Source organism: Lipotes vexillifer, unplaced genomic scaffold, assembly GCF_000442215.2.
Source record: "Lipotes vexillifer unplaced genomic scaffold, Lipotes_vexillifer_v1.1 scaffold185, whole genome shotgun sequence".
In the NCBI taxonomy this organism is placed as follows: domain Eukaryota; kingdom Metazoa; phylum Chordata; class Mammalia; order Artiodactyla; family Lipotidae; genus Lipotes; species Lipotes vexillifer.
Genome location: NW_006794406.1, coordinates 511,340 through 530,779, shown reverse-complemented (window position 1 = coordinate 530,779; position 19,440 = coordinate 511,340). Strand labels below are relative to the sequence as shown.

General features: G+C 33.7%; 1 protein-coding gene across 1 annotated transcript in view; it reads right to left on the bottom strand.

The window, feature by feature from the left end:
- The window catches only part of FUT9 (fucosyltransferase 9), an 84,642-nt gene extending 69,330 nt beyond the window's left edge, over positions 1–15,312 (bottom strand). Inside the window, exon 1 of the mRNA XM_007467183.1 lies at positions 15,223–15,312. The gene's annotated coding sequence lies outside the window, so the exon portion shown is untranslated. The remainder of the gene's footprint in view (positions 1–15,222) is intronic.
- Positions 15,313–19,440: the final 4,128 nt, after the last annotated feature.

The following is a 19,440-nucleotide window of genomic DNA, read 5'->3' as shown; positions in this document are numbered from 1 at the left end:
TATGTTAATTTATAATCAGAAAAATACCGTAGTTTAAACATGTATTTTTTTATCTGTTCACATCTCTTTATTTTTCTCTTGCAACTCTCTCCAAAACTCATGTGTCTGATATATTTTTTTAAAATTTGCCAGTCTCATATTTTGTGGCCTTCTCTATTTAGAAGTCATGAAAAAAGGAAGAACTTCATATCAGTTTGAAATCTTTTAAAAAATCACTCCTATTTAGTTCAACTACCAAGTTTTTAGAGTAAAAAATTAAGTGAAACTATTGCTATCCACATTAGACCATAGAGAACTTACAAAAAATAACATTTCTTCAAAGATCAAAATTTACTTTTCACTTAAGAGACTACTAATTTTGCAAATAATTTTAAGAGCATATAAACTATATAAGCATACAAAACCAGATGAAACAAAACAAAACAAACAACCTTAGGTAGGTCTGTCTATAAATTAGTACTTTGTAATCCCTCCTGTAGAAATATCAGTTAATAGTTGTTGAAAATTTATTACCTGTGAGGCACTAAGTTCAATATATGAATTATACACCTTAATTCTGTTAACTGTCTAAAGATACAGAGGTAATTTAACCATCATATCATAGATGAGGACATACAGCCTCATGTGTTTGAATAACTGTCCAGGGTTCCTCAAACAGCAAGTTGTAGGGTTGAGGTCTGAGCCCTACTAACATGCTTTCACCATTTATTACTGAATTTTAAGATATGTTTGTATCATTAAAAAAATCAACTGACTACTCAAGTGTTTGCAATGATTTCATTACTTTTTCTTTTCTTAGTTTTACTTCATCCTGTACTCTTCTTCTAGCTACTTTCATGGCTATTTAAGTAAAGCATCACAGGAGTGAAGATCATATTTAAAGCAAAGGATTGGGTTTCCAGATTTGGGAAAAGTTTCTTAAGAGTTCTACTTATTCAGTGCTATTCTTTGGGGGCAAAATGGCATTTAAAGTTTTTGACTATGACCCAAAATAAGATATACATTTTATATCATTACCCAACATATGCACATACACGCACCCCTGACACACACCACACACACAAATGGTCCATACTGTCCATGAATGTGCAAGAATATTAATAAAAAGAAAAATGCTCTGAACCAAACAGAATGATATGCTTTTTTGCATATCTGCTTTTCATTTTTAGAATAAGAGTCTGCAAATAGAGCTTTGCTCAGGGTGATTATGTTTCACAAAAATTTTAAGAGAGCTTATAGGGACTGATATGTGCTTCATACATTTTAGCACAAATTCTATTAAAGTATCTCAGAACACATTATAAAGTATTTCCTCACATCAAAAGCAAATGTGTTCAAATTACTAAAAACAGAAAATAACAAAACAAAATTGAGTAAGCATAAATTACCAGCAAAAGTATCTAGCGGAATGTTGATAAGCCCCCAAACTCTCACCCCTCCCCATTCACCAGTCCAGGGATAATTTTCAGCTTTTTTGAGAAGATACTGAAGATATTCTCCCATATTATGTGTCTTCTACACTTTAATTCATCTTCCTCTATTATGTGGAGATGGTTCTGCTGTGGAATGCACACCTACACATAACAAATACACTGCAACATGCAGCTGAAACCAGAGAAGGACACATTCTATTTGGGGCAGAAAATCTGACACTTTGCTCATTTTCAGGAACGGCTTATAAATGTTTATTAGGAAAAGAATAGTAGATATGTAAGTTCTCGAAACTTTTTTTTTTTCTTAATTTCCTTGAATGATGTTGAGTATTTAAATGAAGAGGGAAAGAATTCCCACCCCAAGTAAACTATTAAAGCTTGTAGAAAAAAATGTTACAAAAACTGTAACATAAGAAACAAAAGACTTTCATATTTCTTCCAACATCAAGTGATGCAAATGATAGAGAGGACAAACTGTGTATTACAGGGAATTTGGGGATTTTGTAGGGAGGCAGGAGGGAAATACAAACAATTGATAAATGGCATCATTTGCCTTTGCTCCATTTCATGTTGGGACTTAGGCAAATCTCCAATGACTTGGAGGCTTATTCAGATGAGAAATGGAGACTATAATAACTTCTTCGTAAGACTATGGTGATACTCAAAAATAATTATTGTAATTTACTGACATGTTTTAGGCAATTAGTAAATTTTAGATTACCTGCCCTTTCCTAATTCCTCTCCTTACATTAGAGAAATGGTTTACTTGTTAGGGGGAACAGGAGAGAAAATTTCTGTGTTATAAGGTAAAGGAGAAAGATGACTTCTTTTGGCTTCTGTGATATCTGCAAAGTAATAGGAAATCTTTTCTCAATCTTGATTTCTTCAGGGGATTTGTGGGAGGGACTCCCAGAGGACTCAGGGAATGCATGTGTGGAAGCTGGGATTCCCTGAAGTATCCCCAGGTTACGAAACAACCACATACCTCCTCTGAAGGTCAAGAAGCAGTAGAATGAGAGGTAAGCTGTCTTGATAGAGCTTTTTCCTCAGAGATGGGAATTTGAAACAAATGCCTGATTTCTTCTTTTGGTTAAAGAATTATGATTACGCTCAACAATGATCCAAAACAAAGGTGTGTGTGTGTGTGTGTGTGTGTGTGTGTGTGTGTGTGTGTGTGTGTTTGGGGGAGTGTAATATCACCACACCCGTAGGCTGCACAACTTTACTGGTTAGTGTTAGCAGCCATTTCAAACATAAATAGGGAAGAAGAAGGACAGGGAAAAACAAGTTGGAAAATGAGGAAAATCAAACCACATTTTCAAGTATTATCCGTACAATTCTCAATAGCTGAATTTTGGGAAATAGTCTTTCATGGTATGTTCTACTCTTTTTTTTTTTTTTTTCATTTTTCTTCATACAGGTGTTTGGTAGGCAACTGAAGCAACACAAAATTTAAAATGGAAAAGGAGCAAAGTGTAGCAGTTTGTAGTGACATTTTGGAACAGAAGGTATCTACGAACTCATGGAAAGAAAATAACACTAGCAGCTCATATTTATTAATGATTTCATGTAAGTTAGGCACTGGGCCTTGTATTAATATATGTCATCTCATACAATTCGCAAATCAACACAATGAGGTTGGTACTATTATTGACTCAGTTTTACAAGCAAGGATAACCACACTTATGTAATGATTCCCTGAATAGAGTCAGAGTACAAAAAGATTAAATTTTGAAGAACTTCTAAAATAGTGAGTCTAGAAATGGCTGGAGAGTAACATGCGACAAGTTGTATTATCAAGGAAGAAAAAAGACAAAGTCCCAAGGGCTTCCTCTGACACTGCACAAGAGACAGCTTTAAAATGAGTCAGAAAGACAATGAACACCTGTTCTATCCTCGCACTAAGTTTGAAAACTTGTATATGTAGTTCAATTAAAATTGTATAGAAGAAAAAATATTTAGTACATTACCCCTAAGGGAAAAAATAATGATTTCTGTATCCTTTAAGGAGGAATATTTAAAGCCACGTTGAGTATTAATAATTGTAGCAACAGTTGAAGTATCTGAAAGTTTCAGATACTCGCAGTGAATCTACAGCATGTTTTAATGTCCAAGAACCAGGACATCTCCATTTCTGCCTTTTCAAGAGGTACTTTCACAAAAGAATAGAAGGCTATTAAGTTTTTCAAGGCATGGAGACTCAGAAATTGTGTTACTTAGCCATTCAAGATGGATGGTGGGGAGGACATATAATTAATGGTGTAGGCACAGTCTTCTAATGAGACACTGCATTCACACCAGGTTTCATTCTTCTTCTTTCTTATTTAATACAAGTGCTGTAACCAGGTGGATACAGGTGAAGTCTTGTAATATTTTACAAATTTACACAACAAGAATTTCTCTCACAGCAGAGAAAATAAAATTTAAATTTTTCACTTCTTTTTCAAATAAAAATGATTTTTCAAATCAAAGAAATTAGCCTTCCAACAGATATACTCATTGAGATTCTCACCACCTCTTCCAACCCTCAATGTGCTACTACTGAGGAGGGCCTGATTTTTTTTCTTCCAATTGATATCTAATTTACTCATAAGATTTGATTCCGGCCAAAGCTAAGCCCTATCAGTATGATTTTCAGAAACACATAATAACAAAGGCTTAATTATTTAACTAAAGGTTCAAAAATTCTAACCAATTATTAACAGATAATCAATAAATTTCTCTGAAAACATTTAACTATGTAATATCTATATTTGCCTGACTTATAATAAAATATATACAAGTAATATATTTTTTATTATTAAAATTGAAACAATTCAAGAATACATGGAATAAACAGTTAATGCCCAATTTTATTTTTCCACTTATTCAACCCACTTTCCTCTCCAATAGATAATCATCTTTGTCTCAGTTTAGCATATATCCTTCTAGAATTTTTTCATTAACTTTATATATACTGGTATGTGTCCAGATATATTGATATATACATATGCTAGATAATTGAGCCCATTATTCTGAGACTTGTTTTTTACACTGAATAATTTGACTTTGATACTCTATTCTGTCATTATATATTCACCAAATTATTTTCAATGGTTGCTTAGTATTAATTAGTAAGAATATACCATTATGTATTTTGGTCTTCCCATATTAATTTGATTGTTTTTGATCCTTTCTCATTCTAAATTTACAATAAACATTTTTGGGCTGGTTTCCTGGTGGTGTGTACAAATGGTTTTGATGAATAAACTACTAGAAGTAGAATTACTGGGTCAAATGATACATGTTCTTTAAATTTTATAAATGCCACCATCATGATGTCCAGAAAGGCTCACCTCATTTCCACCTAGAATTAATTTTCCACCAACCCTTGATAACAATAGATGTTATGAACCATTTAAAATTATGTTAATTAAAAAATATCCCATGAAACCACAAAATTGCATTTTCCTGTTTATTAAATATTTAGTAAGGTTGGACATTATTTCCTTTTTTTTGTGGGTCATTTTTATTTCCCCTTTTATGAAATGACTATTCAGACTTTATTTGCCCCTTTTTTTGTATTGTCTCTTTTTGTAACTAATTTGTAGACACTCTTTTCATTTTATAAAATTAAGCCCTTGTCTAATATAATTTTTGTAAATATAATCTCCCAAGTTTTCAAATTAAAAAAACATTTTACTTGTTTATAGTATTTGTTCTGTTATCCTGAAGTTTCTGATAATTATGTAGTTGAGTCTGTTACTTTTAAAATATATTGATTTAAATTTGTCTCAAGAAGTCCTTTACAATTATTAAAGAAAAAGTAGTTTCCAAAAAGAGAAATTATTGATTCTCAGGCTAAATAATAATCTGAAACTTCATAAAAACAGTTTTTTAATGAATTATTATTTAGGTTAATAAGCCTTGACCCTTAGATTTAAATTCCCTACTCAGTTATTTAATATTATTACAGATGGTTGTTCATTTCCCTTTTAATAATCAATTTATGTTTCTCATTGTCTGCCTGGACATGCTCTAAGCCCTACAAGAAAATTAAAGAATGCAGAGATGGCATTGCCTCTGCTCCACAGAATTTGTTTAGATCAAATAAGTACATTTATAATAGCAAATGACATGAGTTCAAGGTGTAGTTTGAAATTATGAACACATGTAAATATGTTCAATCTCCTAGTTGAAAGCAGAGGCAGAGAACATTTTGATTTCAAATTCCTCAAAGACTGATAACTCATTGCATGTAATTGATAATTTTCAATGTCTTACATCTACAGAAGAGTGTAAGGGGTGGCATAAATATTTTTCTGCTTGACTGAGTGAGCATTTTTCAAACTTCAAAACTTCAGCAGTCCTCTCTGCTCTAAGAGCCTCTGCCCCACCAATATATTTCCCCCTTCCTTAAGTTAGCAATCAATTCAGCTTTGTCGTTTTTTGTTTAAGGTATTGAAGACTGGTTTTCATCTTTTTGGCAGCTGAATACTCTGGAAGTTAACAACTTGTCTAACAGTTTTGGAAAGAATATGTGTAGTCATATTCTTTACCTCTATAGTTTAATTTCTAGGAATTTGCCCAAATATACGCTCTGCATAATCTTATACATTTTTGCAATTAATCATCTTAACAATTCTACAATAGAAATCCTATTTTTATTTTCATTTGTCATTTGATGAAAGCAAGACTAGGAAAATTTAGAACCTTTTCCATAGCTACATACCTAGTATACTCTGAGTATCTAGAGAATGACTCTTAAGCCAGAATTCTACTTCCTCTGCAAGAGAAAAAGATCCAAAATAAGGACAAAAATGTTTGATAAATACAGGTATTTAAAATGAAGTGTTTATATATATATATATATATCCACCAACACCCAAATATCTACAATAAGAAAAGAGCTAAGTAAACAGTCATTATAAGGACACATAAAATAATGAATATGTTAAAGTGTTCATGATTTGGCACTTAGTACAAAATCAAAACACACAACTATAATTATGCTATGTAAAATTGTGTATACATATGGATTAGAAATGAAAGGAAACAGACGAAAAGCTATGTGAATTTCTGGGGTGGGTTGGATTCTGAGTATAATATATTTTTATGAGTTTTTAAATATTGCTTTAGTGTTTGTATAATAACAAAAGTAACACGTGTATACACAAAAATAAGCTCAAAATGGAGTAAAGACCTAAATGTAAGGCCAGAAACTATCAAACTCTTAGAGGAAAGCATAGGCAGAACACTCTATGACATAAGTCACAGCAAGATCCTTTTTGACCCACCTCCTAGAGAAATGGAAATAAAAACAAAAATAAACAAATGGGACCTAATGAAGCTTCAAAGCTTTTGCACAGCAAAGGAAACCATAAACAAGACCAAAAGACAACCCTCAGAATGGGAGAAAATATTTGCAAAGGAAGCAACTGACAAAGGATTAATCTCCAAAATTTACAAGCAGCTCATGCAGCTCAATAACAAAAAAACAAACAACCCAATCCAAAAATGGGCAGAAGACCTAAATAGACATTTCTCCAAAGATATACAGACTGCCAACAAACACATGAAAGAATGCTCAACATCATTAATCATTAGAGAAATGCAAATCAAAACTACAATGAGATATCATCTCACACCAGTCAGAATGGCCATCATTAAAAAATCTAGAAACAATAAATGCTGGAGAGGGTGTGGAGAAAAGGGAACACTCTTGCACTGCTGGTGGGAATGTGAATTGGTACAGCCACTATTGGAGAACAGTATGGAGGTTCCTTAAAAAAACTACAAATAGAACTACCATACGACCCAGCAGTCCCACTACTGGGCATATACAGAGGAAACCAGAATTCAGAAAGAGTCATGTACCAAAATGTTCATTGCAGCTCTATTTACAATAGCCCGGAGATGGAAACAACCTAAGTGCCCAGCTATAAAAAGAAACAAAATTGAGTTATTTGTAGTGAGGTGGATGGACCTAGAGTCTGTCATACAGAGTGAAGTAAGTCAGAAAGAGAAAGACAAATACCATATGCTAACACATATATATGGAATCTAAGAACAAAAAATTGTCATGAAGAACCTAGGGGTAAGACGGGAATAAAGACACAGACCTACTAGAGAATGGACTTGAGGATATGGGGAGGGGGAAGGGTAAGCTGTGACAAAGTGAGAGAGTGGCATGGACATATATACACTACCAAACGTAAAATAGATAGCTAGTGGGAAGCAGCCACATAGCACAGGGAGATCAACTCGGTGCTTTGTGACCACCTAGAGGGGTGGGAGGGAGGGAGACGCAAGAGGGAAGAGATGTGGGAACATATGTATATGTATAACTGATTCACATTGTTATAAAGCAGAAACTAACACACCATTGTAAAGCAATTATACTCCAATAAATATGTAAGGAAAAAAAAAAGTAACATAGGTGTAAATAGCAGTCTCGGTATTTGATGTTTCTAAGCAATTATTCCATGCTCCATAATAATTTCAATGTCCCAAAAGATTTCTGAGATTTCTAGGGGTTTTATAAACTCCTGATTATTTAGTGCTCTGAATTTCTACACTGGAGATTTTCCAGTTCCACTCATGTCTTATCTACCATAAATGTTTCTTTCCCTCTGATTGCTTTGACCTGGATGTGGGATTAGGTCGCTTAATTTCCCCTGAAACTTTCAAACAAGACATAGTTGGCAGGTATTTCTGAAGTTTTAGATGGAGTGGTGTTTTATCACAGCAAAGTAAACAAGTTAATGTTGAATACAGATCACTACTTTCCTAAAATTCTTCTGGCTATCCAGCACATCACTTATTTTCTGCTCCTTGAAGATTTACTGATAAGTTCCCCTCACTTTATCATGTAAGATATCATGTAAGTTTTCCATCTTCAACCTCGACTCTGAACATAATGAATATGTGATATTGTGCATGCATAAAACCAACGGGGCATATGCCAGATTTCACCCTTTAGCAACATAGAGATTTACTTTGAGATAGATTATGACATTCCAAACATAAGAATGGAGAAGTCACTGTATTCGTTTTTGGGGGGTTTAAGTGACATTAATTTAAAGTCGCAAATTTTAAATTAACATCTGACTGTGTTTTGAGTACAAATGTGCTCGATGGCATTTTTTTTTTTTTTTAGAAATTCAATACTGCAAGTGTTTTTAAGTACCTATTACTTACCAGGCAGTATAGTAGGAAGGCTTAGTACAAACGAGACAGGTCTTATAAAAAGAAACTCTTCTGAATAACCTCTTGAACAGCAACAACAACTAAACAAAAATGAAATAAGGCTTTCACTATGGTAGAAGGAATTTAGATTAGAAGAAAGAAAATAGTGAGAGCTCTAAGCATTCAAATATGGTAGAGAGAGAGATTTGGGGATCTTCCTTTCAGTGCATCTTTATGCATTGTAACAGATATCAAATGAGATTGTAACAGATATCAAATGCTCTAAGCGTTCAAATATGGCAGAGAGAGAGATTTGGGGATCTTCCTTTCAATGCATCTTTATGTATTGTAACAGATACCAAATGAGATTTAGGCATAGGATGATCTAGATTGATTTTGCATTTGTCTTCTGTACCTACTATACTATTATTCGAAGGTATAAAACATGTTTTCTATTGGTATATCTTCTTTTATTATTTATCATCCTCTCATATTCAAGAAGCTTTTCAACTAGCCTAATAAAATATTTTCAAATTACCTAATAAAATAAGTTCCGCTAGAAGTCTGCATTGTGATTGGAAAGCAATAGGGAGAAAGCCTGATTTATTGATAAGTGAGAGTATGCTATAAATTTTTTCCATTTTAAAACTGCCTATAGATTATGAGATCACTCTTACTTAGAGAAATTGCAGCAGACAGGCATAGTGATGCAAGTACCAAAGAAAAGAATCACAATGTCCAAGGGTATATGCTTTGCTTTATAAAATGAATCTATTTTTTCTTAAATACTATGTATAACTGTAACAAAATTGTCCCAGGGAAGATTGTTATCGAAGAAAAGATATGATACATGTTTTTGTGAGACATTTTATAATTAAAAAAAAATCATTTCTCAGTTTATGTATTTTGTGATTTCTTTTTGATTCTCATATATTAGATTTCCTTAAAGTGAAAGCATACTGTATCTAACACAACATAAGTAATATAACAACAGTGATTTCCAGTCTAGTAGCCTAGGTCAGATTTTGAAGTTCAACAGAAAGATATTTCAGGTGAGATTTTTGGCTTTACACATGACTAATATTTTTTTAAAATGAAATAAAATTTGTTATAATTTCATTTAAATTAAGGAAAAGAGCTTGGTCATCTCTGGAAGTTAAAAAAACAAAAACAAAAAACAATGACATACTCTAGCCAATAAGAATATTTCCACATGGAGTGGACTTTATGAAGTGCTACAAAAGCCAAAGGATTAATTTAAGCAAGGTGTGTTCTGTGTAGATGCTAAATCCTTACAAGCTACCTGTCTCTAGGCAAATCACTTAACCTCTCAGAGACTTCTTTCTTCATTTATAAGCAAGGAATGTGATTTGAATTTCCTACTTTACATGCTTACTGAAGGTTGATGTGTATAAAGGAACCTTTAAACTCTTAAGAAAGTGTAAGAAAATTTGGGCCTTATAATATAATATTATTATTGTGTTGGATAAAGTACATGAGCCTTAATTATCCTAATTTTAAAATGGCATTAGAGTTATTTTGGCCACTTATTGGTTTATCTGGTATCTGAACACACAGCCATTTATGTAATAAAAACTAATGCCTATATAACCAGCAAGACAGTATTGCCAAGAATATGGAACCAAATGGCCACAAAAGAATTAAAATTGAATCATAACTTTGAATGGTTCAAATGGTATGGATTGTTAAATATGCAAATGTATGTGAAGAGCTCTTATAATTCTCAAATTTTAAGTCATGATTGAACATTTTATGGCAACAAAAGAACAGAGGTTCTTAATGACTTAAATAGGTAAAAATGGCAAAATATACTGGAGTAGAAACGATGAGATTACATATGAGAGGACTCTTCCTAAAGTAGATTTATTGCTGAGCAAGTGTTAAAAATTTGTAATTCATCTTAAAGATTTCTTTATTTTATGATAAGTTGCTATTTTCAGAAAAGTTTCAAGGATTACAGATAGTTTCCTTCACCCAGCTTGTCCCACTGTTAACATAACCATGGTGCCTTTGTCAAAACAAGGAAAGCTAGTACAATATTACCTAAACTACAGGCTTTTTTGGATTTCACCAGTTTTCCCACTAATGCCCTTTTTGTGTTTCAAGATCAGATCTAGGATACCATACTGCATTAAGTCATAATATATCTTTCATCTCCTCAGCTGTGTTTCTCAGTCTTTCCTTTCATGATCTTGAAACTTTTGAAGAGTACTGTGAGGCATTTTGTAGCATGTCCCTCAACTTGGCTTTATTTCATATTTTTCTCAAGACTAGAATACGGCTATGGGTTTGGGGGAAAAATATCACAGAAGTAAAATATCCTCATTATATCATACCAAGGTACTTGGTATCAACATGACTTATCTTGGAGATGATAACATTGATCACTCAATGAAGGTGGCCATGTTTTGCCACAGGAAAGTTACCTTTTTTCCCCATTTCCATACTCTCTGAGTAGTGAAGTTTAGCCCACACACAAGGGGAGAGGAATTAAGCTTCAACATGGTAGGTGAGTGAATTGGAATTTTTGTGTAAGAAAGATTTTTTTCTTCTCTGTCATTTATCTATTCAACCATTTATTTACATCAGTGTGGATCATTAATATATATTTTATCCTTTAGGTTATCATCTAATATGATTTTTATTTTCTTGCTTAAAGTGTTTCAGCTTTGGTCATTGGGAACTCTTTCTGGTTGGCTCCTGTATCACTTTGACATGCCTCAATAATTTTTTGCCACTATTTCTCCTTCTGCCACTACAGTGTTTCAGGTTCATCTTGCATTTTTCCAGCCCTAGCTCTAGAATCAGCCATTTTTCCTGAGGGCACTGGTTCCATTTTTATTGCAGAATGGTATTTAAACTAAAATCTGGGCATGAGGTGTATTCATTGCTACTGTGGCATTACTGCTTCTAGGACCTTCAGTAGGTAGAGCTAGTAAATGCTATGTATATATACCCATGTATGCACACATATCTATATTTGTTTTTGCATCTATTTGTATGTAAATTAAAATAAAAATGACTTCATATTGATATCACTACGTCTATCACTGCAAAGTTAGTTTTAGTTATCTCCCTTTGTTTATGTGACAATGAGAAACCCAGCTTTCATTTTCAACAATTTATTTACTTGTATGTTTCACCCCAGTATACATGCAAAGTGATTTTCAGAATTCACCTGTACTCCTGTGAGAAAAAAAAAAAAAAAAGATCAAATAGAGTATTTCTATGTTTGGTTATTTTTCTCTATAGCATTATTCTTTTCAGTCTTTATCCTGCCAAAGTATTGTTTCTCAGAGTTACTTAGGGTAGATTTGTTTCTCCCATGGCCTTCAGTTATGGCTTATGTTTGTAATTTGGCTAGTTTCATTTGACACAGTCCCTACTCCATCTTGGACTATTCCAGCATCCCATTTGTTTCCCTATTTTTAATTAGCATACTATATAGCTCACTCTTTGTGTTGTGTGGTTCTATGGGTTTTGATGAGCACACAGTCACTTGTCAATCACCATAGTACTGTGCAGTACAGTTCCATCACCCCCACCCCCAAAATGTCCTCACACTATCACTTTGTAGTCAATCCTCCTGTATCTCTAAACGCTGGCCACCACTGATCTGCTTCCTATCTCTAGGAATTTCATACATATGCAATCATACAATATTTAGTCATTTGGGTCTCCCCCCTTTCACTTACAAAATGTATTTAAGATTCATCCATGATAGTGCCTGAATCAATAATTCTTTCCTTTTTATAGGTTAGTAGTATTCTATTGTATAGGTATACTAAGTTTGTTCATTCAATCACCAGTTAAAATATATTTTAGTTATTTTGGCATTTTGACAATTTTATAAATAAAATTGCTGTGAATATTTACATATAGGGTTTTCTGTAAAACTAAGTTTTAAATTCACTTGGGTAAATATCTAAGAGTGAGAATGCTGAATCATATCGTAAGTGCATGTTTAATTTTAAAAGAAACTGACAAAGAGGTTTCCAAAGTGCAGTACCATTTTGAATTTCCTTCAACAATAAATTAAAATTTCTGTGATCAAAAGCATTTCGTATTGCCAGATTTTTAAAAAAACGTATCCCTTTTAAAATTTGTCTAGTGGTATCTCATCATGGTTTTAATTTGTAGCTTGCTAATGACTAATGATGTTAAACATCTTCCCATATGCTTATTGGTCTTTCATACATCTTCTTTGATAAAGTTCAGGTATTTCACCAATTTAAAATTTTTTTAAATTAATTTTTAAGAGTTCTTTATATATTTTTATCAATATGTGATTTACAAGTCTGAAGCTTATATTTTCATTCTTTTAACAGTGTCTTTCACAGAGCCATTTAAAAAAATTTTATTATTTTTTTGCTTTTGATTCACTCATTGTAATAGAAAGGGTTGTGCTCAGCTAATTCCTTTAGTGACAAAAGAGCATATACATTGAAGCAAGTAAGAAAAAAACAAATTCCAATATATCACAGATTGAAGGTTTAGACCTTATATGTTTTCTTATCCATAATTTCTTATAAATAGCTGGTTCTATAGAATTTAAGTCAGAGGTATAGGATTCAACATTTTTTTCTCATTAAAATTGTAAAGTTATATGCTCCTTTGGTGTCCTGAGATTGGCCTACAAAATCCATTAGGTAGCAGAATTATAGCATTATATCAATAGTTCTTTGGAAAAGAGTGGTGCAATATGGTAGCTACTAGCCACATAGGACTGTCGTGTCGAGTACTTAAAATGTGGCCAGTGTGACTGAGGCTATGGCTTTTAATTTTGATTAGTTAAGTTTAAAAACTGGTACTCAATTTAGTTACTGAAAAACTTTCAAGTATATAAGGGACAACTTGGCTTTGTGAATCTTTTTTTTTCAACTGTAAATTTTATGAAATCTAAATACAGATCAAGTATATCCAGTAAGAATTTAGTATCAAAATTGAGATGTACTATAAGTACACACTGGATTTTAAAGACTTAATATGAAAAAGAGGATGTTAAAAGGCCCATTAATATTTTTTACATGATTTACATTTAACATGATCACATGTTAAAATGACTGTAGTTTGAATACATAAAATATATTTTAAATATATTTAATATTTAACATATTTAATATATTATTAAATATATTTTAAATAAATAAAATATATTATTAAAACCCATGTTACTAGCTTCTTTTCACTTTTTTAAATGTGGCCCCAAGAAAGATGAAATTTCATATGTGTTTCACATTATGTTTTCTTTAGATAGCACTGCTTTAGAACCACATATTATGTTTTAAAATTATATTTCATGTCAGAAGGCATTAAGTGTTCTGAAATGGCATGCTAATAACCTGACCAAAACTAACTCCAACTCCCACAACATAATCAGGCACCCTTGTTCTCCTGCCTTCCTGAAGAAGGATCAAGGGTCACTAAATTCCAAGTCACCTTTTTTTTTTTTTTTTTTTGCGGCATGCAGGCCTCTCACTGTTGTGGTCTCTCCCATTGTGGAGCACAGGCTCTGGACATGCAGGCTCAGCGGCCATGGCTCACGGGCCCAGCTGCTCCACAGCATGTGGGATCCTCCCAGACCAGGGCATGAACCCGTGTCCCCTGCATCGGCAGGCAGACTCTCAACCACTGTGCCACCAGGGAAGCCCCCCAAGTCACCTTTGATGGATTTTATATCCTCAGGGGCTCCAACAAGGAAAGGGCTGGAAGACTGGATAGTAAGGCTCAAGATGGGTATTGTAGGTCTGACAGTATCTCCTGATGCCCTAAACACGCCGTAAAGTGGGCAACACTTCTGATTACTGAAGGGCTCCAGTTCATGGCTTACTTTCTTCTGAGGAAAAAGGGGTTGGGCTGCCTCCTTTCCTTCCCACTGCCACGAGTTAGTACTTTCTCTTAGTACTTCTTAACTCAAAAAGCATAGAACCCCAGCCTTTCACCTTTCTCCTTACCTTTCAGCAGTGTGAAATTAATAATAAGAGGTTTCCTTACTTAGCAAAGATGATTTTTCTTCTTTTTATATAGCTTATTAATGAAATTGTGTGTGTACATATACGCACATATATATGTGTATGCATGCACACACACACACACAAACACCACGAGTATGAAAGATTTAGTGGTATAGGTATCATCTTACCAAAACTGAAACTAGTTTTCAAAAAGATAAGTAATACAGAAAGAAGTTGCCCTGACTTTGAAATGATATTACACATTATATTTTTAAAAAGATATTTCAAGAAATTTTAATATCTTAGCATAAAATTTCACAGGTACAATATTTAAAGTTTCTTTTAGAAAAATAAAGAATAGTATAGAAATCTTAAGGATGTTAAGTATAAGATTTATAAAAATACAACTAAATGTCATGGGTATATTATTCTACCTACCATGACATACTATATTTTTAACTTTGATACAATGTTAAACCTAAATTCACAGAACATCTCTTCATATAAGATAAATTTCTAAAACTATTCTTTACTTTGGATGAATTTTAGCTTGTAATCTTCTTAAACAATCAAAGTTACCTATAAGTTCTAATTGAACACATTTCTCTTAAAATCCAGCCAGCTTGGGAAAGTAAGTATATACTCACAATGTAGAGAACATATCATGGGAAGCACATAGACAGTTGTTAAGCTACTCCACTGTATGATAAAATTCTTGAATTATTACATTATAAACCTGTTAGGATAGAGAGAGAAAAAAAAGTATGTTAGTTAAATGTGCTGGGTGTAATATATATGAAGCTAAATAACCAAAGAAAACAAAAGAAATAATATATCTTACAAACATAGATCTTTATGTATTATTGTGTCCTTTTCTTATATTAATTTATGAATACTTTTAATTTTGGGGAAAATGTTATTGAATTACGTAAGTCATTTCAAAATACAGGCAGACCTCAGAGAAATTGCAGGTTAGGTTCCAGACCACTGCAATAAAGTGGATGCTGCAATACAGCGAATCACACAAAGTTTTTGGTATATCAGGGAATGTAAAAGTTATGTTTACACTATACTGTAGCCTATTGTGTAATAGCATTATGTCTAAAAAACAATGTACATACCTTAATTTAAAAATACTTTATTGCTAAAAAATGCTAACCATTATCTGAGCCTTCAACGAGTCAATCTTTTTGCTATAGTAACATCAAAGATCACTGATGACAGACCATCCTAACAAGGATAATAATAATGAAAAAGTTTGAAATATTGGGAGAATTACCAAAATGTGACACAGACAAATGAAGGGAGCAAATACTGTTGGAAAAAAAACAGTGCTGACAGACTTGCTTGATGCAGGGTTGCTACAAACCTTCAATTTGTAAAAAAAACTCAGTATTTGCAAAGCACAATAAAGTGAAGCACAATAAAATGAGCTATGCCTATACAATAAGAGATATTACTAAAAAGAATAAATGGTGTCTTTAAAACTCTAAGGAAATGCGTCTATCTTGTTAACTAAATATATTTCATGGTCTCTATTTTTCATGTTTTCCACTTAAAAAATAAGTTGTGTCTATAGCACAGAAAACAAAAACCAAAATAAAACGTTACTAAATCATCTGGATGTTTATTATTATCTGGATGCTTAACAGAGTAAAGACCATGTTGATGTATGCCAGCTCCTATGGTCTGAATGTCTGTATCCCTACCCTCCCCCTCTAAATTCATATGTTGAAATCTTAATGCTCAAGGTAGTGGATTGGGAGGTGATTAGGTCATGAGGGTAAAGCTTTTATGAATGGGATTAGTGCCTTTATAAAGGAGAATCCAGAGAGCTCCCTTGCCCTTCCACCAGGTGAGAACACAGTGAAAAGACGGCATCTATGAACCAGGAAGCTCTCACCAAACACCCAATCCGCCAGCCTCCAGAACTGTGAGAAATAAATATCCGTTGTTGATAAGCTACCCAGGCTGTGTTACTTCATTATAGCAGCTCAAATGGACTAAGACACTTGCCCACATACATGATTGGGTATAAATGGAGCAAGTGCTTTCAAACCTAATTGAATTACTTATTCAGTAATGAATGAAGATTAGATCTAATACAAAGTGGGAAACCGACCCACTGACATTCATCACCCCAATCAAGAGCAAATATCTTCAAACTATGGAATAATTTAAAGTAAAATAAAAAGTGGATTTATTTTTCTCTTTAAGATAGTGCCTCCTAAAACTCTTATGGGAATTTATTACCTATTTTTTTTTTTTTTTTTTTTTTTTTTTTTGCTGTAAAACATACCCAAAGAAGCCTCATACTTACAGGTTACTAAAAATAGTGGTTAGGTATCTTGTACTCAGTACACACACACACACACACACACACACACACACACACACACACACACACTCCCCATATCTCTTGTTCCCACTGCATACCCCCCAAACACCTTTTTTTTTTCTTCCTGAATTCAGTACATTTTAAAGCAAAATTCAGCCAGATTTCTTTCTGGATTTACACATAGCCTAGGCTTGTGCTTAATAGAAAAAAGAGTTGAATTTTTGCCTTAATTTAGTACATTTCTCCCTTTATTTACACTTCAATATTGTATGCAAACATAGTTAAAGATAAACAAAATGTGGAGGATAGACGTGGCATTTCTGCTTATTTTTAACATCAAATCTTACCTAATTATTATCTTTTCAAAGGTATGAGAAAGGAGATAAAAAACTTGTCTGTATTTTGTAATAGCGGTTGAATGACCTTTCTGGGTGTATGTAATTCTCATTTAATCATCACAACAATAGTGTAAGGTGGGTTTTATTTTCCTCATCTTATAGGGTTCAGATAATTCAAACAACTTGTCCACATTAAGGAGCTGGAAGGTATCATAGCTGGGAGTCAAATACAGCCCTAACTTCAAAGTGTCTACTCAAAAGAGTCTTCCTTGCACATGGCTCCCTAAATACTGTTTATAATTCTGCCTTGATATTTACTTTCAGTACTATTTGAGTCCTCAGTTTGAAACAAAAATTGAGATTTTTTTAAGGTAGATTAAGTTTCTCTGTTGAAACTGTATGTATCTTGTGCTTAGAGTTGTTAAATGAGTAGAACCACAAATAAAATCATTGTATATAACATATGTAACATTTTGGTTATAAATCTTGACATAAAGGATCAATATATCGAATAAATTAAGAAAAATAGAGAAGGGGGATTTACATCTATGTCAACTGGTTCCAGACTCTTATGATATTTGAGCATCTGTGAATGTTTTTTTATGGTTTTTTATCTCAGCATTAAATGCCATTCTTGCTCTGTTTTTACCACCCAATATATCATCTGATGCATTTGAAATGAACTTGGCTGGAAAGTCAGAAAAATCAAACATTTAGAATCCTATCTATATTGAGAGCAAGTAATGAAAGCCAACAAGTACATGCGTGCATGTGTGTATTTCCCAAATCATGGCTACGATTTAATAATGACTCAGCATGCTGAATAAATAACACTCAAGTTATGGAGTTACTCTTATATTGCTATTATTTTTTGTTGGTAAAGTTTTATCTGAATAAAGTTATTATCTCTGTTCTTCCTGCATTACATGCGAGGACACTATTATTCTCTTAAGTTTCCTACATTTATGTCTAACCCAGTCAAACAATGACAATATATTTTTCTCTTTTTCATTCCTACATTCTTGTGTTTTTCTTCATAGAACAGTCAAGGCATTTGCCTGACTTGGGGTAGAGGTGGGGACAGACACTCAGTTTCTGTCATTTAAAGCATTATTTTGATGTATAGCTTAAAGTCAGGCAGTCTTGAGAAGGATTTCCAAATTCCTTTAGTTCTGTTTTACATATAAAGGTTATTTGGATGTTTTGCCAAGATCCAGAGGCTTAGTGAGGATGAAACACTAAGATGAAACTTTAAGATGATTCGCTGAGTTTTACTTTTCATCTTGATGTTTGTTTGACAAAGTCTGCATGAAATTTTATATAGAGCAGTTTCCTGTAGAAAGAGCATTAGGAAGAAAGCCTTCTTTGCCTCTTCTTATGAGAAATGCCAGAAGGGGAGTGAAGAAGACCACAGCAGAAGGAGAAAGTGGCTACCACAGCTCTTGTTTTTTCCTCCCAGCTTTTTGAGTCCAAACCTCCCAGGGAAGAAGCTTTAGAAACTCCTAGTTAAGTTGAGGGAATTCTAAGGGTTTTTGCTTATGGATTTGGGAAGAGACTGCTGTGCTGTGTAATCCCATGCCAACACTCAATGGTGACCCAGTAGAGTCATGAGAGTCCCAGGGCATGAACAGGCACAGTTTAGAATCCCAAGTCTCCCTAGGCTATAGTGTGGCATGGACAATGAATTGAGAAAAGTTAGGTGTAAATGGGAGCAAAATGACAGCCACAGAGGTTTGTGAGGTTTTCAGCTTTAAGCAGGTGTCAGAAGTGGGAAGTAGCAATGTATGTAACAGCAGAGACTCTGATGGGCCTGGAAGCCAAGATCCAGGGCAGACCGAATAGCAGGGCCATCAGGCAGAAATAGAGTTACAAAAGAACTGACTGTGAGAGGTGTCGGCAGAGAGTGGCCACAACAACAGGATTGGGTGTCTCCCTGAGCAGAGATAGTCAGGGAAGGCAGGCCTCCTGGAGGAGGTCACATTTAAACTGAAGATAAGCAGAGGGGACACTAGGTCAAAGGGCCAGGGCAGAAACAAGCACAGCATATTCAAGTAGGGGGTGGGAAACAACAATGGTGTGCCTGTAGTGTAGTGACCCAGGGCCCAGTGGTAGGGGAGGGGTGGTGGGGCTGGGGGTTGATAGGTAGATAGTGAACAGGTGACACTGGGCCTCAGAGACCACTGTAAGGA